Source organism: Carex rostrata, chromosome 16 (assembly GCF_964058835.1).
Source record: "Carex rostrata chromosome 16, lpCarRost1.2, whole genome shotgun sequence".
Lineage (NCBI taxonomy): Eukaryota > Viridiplantae > Streptophyta > Magnoliopsida > Poales > Cyperaceae > Carex > Carex rostrata.
Genome location: NC_135933.1, coordinates 5,049,677 through 5,055,181, shown reverse-complemented (window position 1 = coordinate 5,055,181; position 5,505 = coordinate 5,049,677). Strand labels below are relative to the sequence as shown.

General features: G+C 36.6%; 1 long non-coding RNA gene across 2 annotated transcripts; it reads right to left on the bottom strand.

Annotated features, from left to right (window-relative positions):
- Positions 1-707: 707 nt before the first annotated feature.
- Positions 708-4,911, bottom strand: LOC144567570 (uncharacterized). Of its 2 annotated transcripts, XR_013515448.1 has the most exons (4): positions 4,684-4,911; positions 4,353-4,548; positions 2,278-2,386; positions 708-968 (listed from the first exon to the last, which is right to left on the bottom strand). It is a non-coding gene; the product is annotated as an uncharacterized LOC144567570 (long non-coding RNA). The 2 variants fall into 2 exon arrangements; XR_013515447.1 differs by having other exon boundaries at positions 4,353-4,906.
- Positions 4,912-5,505: the final 594 nt, after the last annotated feature.

The following is a 5,505-nucleotide window of genomic DNA, read 5'->3' as shown; positions in this document are numbered from 1 at the left end:
TCAATGATACCTTTTTAGCCGTTTACCCGACCCATATCGTATTCGATAAGGTGGGTATGGGTAAGGTTTTTTTTCGTTAGCTTATTGGGTATGGGTAAGAATTTTTTTTTGTTAAATAAATGGGTAAGGGTATGGGTAATGACTATTTCATACCCGTTACCCTATAGAGTAATTATAGAATTCGAATATATCTTCAATTCAATTTCCAACCCACTTAAATGTATATTTAATTCAATTTCTAACCCACTTAAATGTATATTTGTGTTTTTGAATTTTTATTCTTTATAAAAAATAATTTAGTTGGAATTGATTGCACATTTATTTTATTTTTTTATTAGAAATACAATTATATATATGTTAAAATGAATGAGTTTTTGATGTTTAATTTGTAAAATATAATAAAACTAATTATTATACTAGTATTATCCGTTATTCACCCGCTACCGTTTCGTTACCCGATAATATTAACGGGTAAGGGTAGGGTAGGGTAAGATCAATTTTTAATGGGTATGGGTAGGGTATGGGTAAGGTCAATTTTAATGGGTATGGGTATGAAAATGTCTCCACCCGACCCGTACCGTACCCATTGACACTGTCACACCCCAAACCAGGAATTCTGGATTAAGATGTGATCAACCTCGCCTCGTGCTTAATTAATCATTAAGCACGCAAGGCTAACCATAAGTAATAAATCAAACAGCAGCGGAAGCAAATATAAATCAAATATCCAGCATCCGTCACATAGCAAATAAATAAACATACACATACATAACATATAATTCGATCCATCTCGGATCCAAATAACACCATCTATAGAAGGGGATACATGATCTATCGAGCTCGTATATATAAACACAGTAATTACGAGACTCGTAAACCTAATCAAAAGTCTAATTCTAGCTAATCAAACGGGTGGCCATCGGGAACAACTCCTGACAACTCCTGCTGCGGATCGCCAGATGCTGTACCTAAAACCCACGAAACAACTTGTGGGTGAGCGACGAATCGCCCAGTATGTGACCCAGAATTATCCCCTCAGGGATCCTCTACGGTCAAAGCACTTTTATTTATAAAATGAATACAATTAAAATATGCACATGTGTGAAGAATTTATAATACTGTTGAATGATGCCATGATGCGATTATTCTATTATGCCAACATGCGAAATAAACCCAAAATAAAAATCAAGGTGTAATATCGGATATAAAGCAAGTCGGAATCCAGTACTCCTTGCACTGTGTGCCCAAATACAATAACAATAATAGTAATAATATGGATAAAGTAAATCACCCCGTGCTGTGCCAATAGGATCACAAGATCCAGCAATATAATCCAAGGACTGTGATCAGAGTGCAATGATACACGTTGCCTAGTGACATCGAGCATTGCTCCACAAGATAGTAGCACACTAGCCGATGGTTATATCAAATCCGGTGTGTCATCTCACCTAGACGATTCATAAGCCAAACATATCCAATAGGAGAAATCATACAATGCAAGTCGTAAAAATATCATCACCAGGGCCACAGAACTCGAGATCGGAACTGTGCCCTCACCCGCCACACCAACACCCGCCACACCAAATCACCAAATCCGCCATGGAACTCGAGATCGGAACCATGCGGTAGCGTAAAACAGACCTACACAGAACTCGAGATCGGAACTGTGCAGTCTCAAGTAATAAAAATGCCACCACGGAACTCGAGATCGGAACCGTGGTGGGGTAACCCGTTCTAGGCATGTAGCTCCTAATGTAGGCGTGAGAAACATCCCGAATCGTCCGTGCCACAGAACTCGAGATCGGAACTGCTCACGTCAAATAGCAAAATGATCGAAAAATGATAAAATCAAGGTTTATACATATAATATAGTCCTAAAGCCATCCAAGGATCAAGTGATCCTCAGCTCAGTGGCTGTCGGGCCGTCCCATGCCAAGTGACACCAAGACGGAACGAAGTCACTCGGCTCTGCTCAGCTCTCACCAATGCATGCGTATGCACGTAATATAATACTAATATATTGTCTTCCACAGGAGGGAGACAACTAATCACCTAATATTCTAATAATATACTTATAATATTATTTAATTATTCTACTCCTAAAATATAGTAAATTCAGGTTTTTCAGGGCTTATGCAATTCTACCTACAGTGCAGAAAGGATAAACATGCTCTACAGTTTCAATGCAACTACTTAAAAATAAAGTGCAGATGTCAGGTCAGATGGATCGACTGGTAAGAGTACGCCCACGAAAAAGATAATTCAGATATCCCACACCTGTAGGGCTGGAGTCTCTGTCGCTAATAATCGGCGTGCTCCGCGTATGCTCCGAACTGCGGGTCAGTCGGATCGGCCCACGGGTCGGACTCGCACGGAGTTGACTGATCTGTGATCACGTAATTAAACTAATTAAAATCTACGCTAATTTTATTCTAACCCTCGTCCCAATTAATGTACAAGTCGATTTCTCGATTACTTCGATTTTATAAAATTTATCGGTTCAGTCAGTCGGACTGATTCGATTAGGCATATATTAATTAATTAATTAATTTCATGTCATCGAGCATAGCATTAATCTTAATTTACAGGTTTGTCAACTATTGATCATTCACTTTGGTCTAGTTTAATCTAATTTAATCCTAGTCAAATTTATATTCTAATGCTTTAATTTTGAAGATATATTGCTTGTATAAATTCAAATGTCGAATTATTCGTAATAAAATAATTGTTCGGGAGTTACGGTAATTTTTTAAATGTGCTATACTTAGTTAATATATTCTACTATCTACTCTCTTTGATTTAATTTAATTCACTATAATTAATCCCGTCGTTCGAATTCGATATTCGAAACCTAAATTATAATTTAAATTCCTAATTGTAATATTACGATAAAATATGTTAATTTAATAGTTATTATATCAATTCGTATTAGTTACGTATTTTATTATATACGGTTGCATTTGGTTATTCAAAACTTTAGTTTAATTAAAGTTTTAGAAACGTACCCTTTTAAACTAATTTCACATGTCTCAGTTAAAAATACAATTAATTAAATAAAATAAGCCATAATAAAATTCACGATTTCGATTCAAGTTTGAAATTATTTATTCTAACAATTAGGTCTAATTTATATTTTAGTTGTATAATTCGTTTTATAAAATTAAAAACAAAACCCTTAATTGGTTTACGTGTTTCAAATTAATTTATTGCTAAGTCGCGCAATTCGTTATTTTTATAACTAATTAAATCTCTACGTTTACTTAGCCGTTTCGAATCTAAGTCCACAACAACTATTTTTCGTTGCTAATTAATTGTCCTTTATTAATTAGCAACGAATTTTTGTACAAGTTCGAACAAAAATGTTTAAAAGAACTATTTTAACTTTAAAAACTTTTTATGAAACTTTTATTTTAATTTAATGTGTTGGGTGTTTTAATTTGGTTTGTTTCGGGATCATACAGGTGTCCAATCGGGTTATTATAGTATCTGCTCAAATTATGTTATGAGTCATCATCGAGGCATCAGACCCTGGACGGTATAATCATTTCCCGAGCTATTTAGGTTTACGTAAGCGTTCGATTTTATTCGATTCCTTATTTTAACCCTAAATTTTAAGCCGCGTTTTAATCCGACAAATTAAGCATTTTGGAAATCCAAATTTCATAAATTTATTTCTTTTTATTTCCAATCTAATTCCTTCTATTTTCGGATTAGGCCTAAGCCCAATAAAATAAGGCACCTTTATCAATTATTTATCAAGGTCTATATCATTAAGAACCCAATTCACCTTTAATTTAATTCAATTTGACCCAACGGCAATACCAAACCCAATTTCATTTAATTCACTCAATTCGGCCGAATTCATACTCAAATTTTCAGATTTTGCATAGAGGCCCCTACTCTTAATTTATTTACCACAAGTTAAGCAATTTTCACACAACACCCCTTAATCTTATACCAATTTATGAAAAGGCCCCTATCACAACATTTACTGGTAAGCATCGGAATACACATGATCATCACAGCAAGTCAGAGAGGGTAATTAGCACCATACAACAATTCACCACAACATAAGAAAAAGGCAGCAACAAAGGAAATAAAATGGGGGGTCGACAAGGCAAGTCAAGGCACACATAAACCAGACAGAGGCAGACAAGGGTGGAGAAAAAGAGAGCACAACAAGTGCTGTACCAACACTGGTATAGCCTCGCATCGCAACCAAGCAAAAAGGCACAAACAACACCGATCAACAAACAAGGCACGAGCCTCAAGTCAACACACTTTGCCGGGAAAATCAACAACCCGAGCAAAGAATAAAATCCGATCAAATAAACGAGCATTTTAGAATTTACCCGATTAGAGCTAGCACGAGATGGAGAGGGAAATGGAAAGTGGCCGGCACCAAAGAACCGCCTTGTTTCTCAGCCATCACACCAAAATTCAGCAAGCACCGAGAAATCAAAAGCACCACAGAGGCAGTGCCGGAATGTGCCCGTATTTCAGTCGAGAGACAACAACGTACCGAGTTTCTCAAAATCACAACAATCTCTCAAAAATTTGGATAATTAGCACTCAATCAGAGGGAAAACAGAAATGATGGGTTTGAGTTCTCAACACATGAGATTACAAATTTCAGATTTTCAAAACACCCAAAAGAGAGATGAGGGCTTTTTATATACTCACGAGGAAGGCAGTAGGGGGTCGGCCAAGCCCAGAGGGTAGGCACGAGATAGACCCTGGTAGGTGTACGATCGCGCACAAGTCAAAGCTCTCGCGTGGGAGAGAGATGGGTTTTCTGACAACCGACGGGACGGCACAAGAGAGCGGGGAATCACTTCGGTTCCTTCTTCTTGAAGGAACCAGAGAGAGAGAGGATCTCAGCGGTGGGGGCCATAGTTCAGAGAGTGAAGAGAGAGCCGAACTAGGGTTTTCAACGGAGAGGAAAGAGACGGCAGAAAGAGAGAGACGGAGGGATTCGCGTGGGGTTAGGCTGTAAGCGAGAGAGAGAGGAAGAGAAACTGGAGGGGAAAAGGAAAAGAAAAGAAAGGGGTCCGGACCCGACCCCATTATCAAAGGGGGTTAAATCCCCCGTCAATTCAAAATGGAAGGTTGAGATGGTCTTCAAGATGCGTGCTAGATTACTAGATCAACGGTTCCAAAAATTCAGAAATTTAAATAACTTGATCGTTTGATCTAATATTACATTTCCATTCTAAATTCTGAATCGAGGTTACATAATATATTTTTATAAGGTCGTATGAATATTTTCAAGTATTTATAATTGAATTTTAGAGTCCGAATTATTTGATATTAATTAGTATATATATATTCTTATCCAATTCAATTCTATGGATTTAACGAACGAAGCTTGTAACGTTTATATAATGTTATTTGTACAAACATTTGTTTATTTATTCTTTTAATTGGAATTTGACATATTTATTTATTTACATGAATGAATCGATAAAATTTAGTTTACTTTCTTTCTAAGTTTTGCGATGGTAA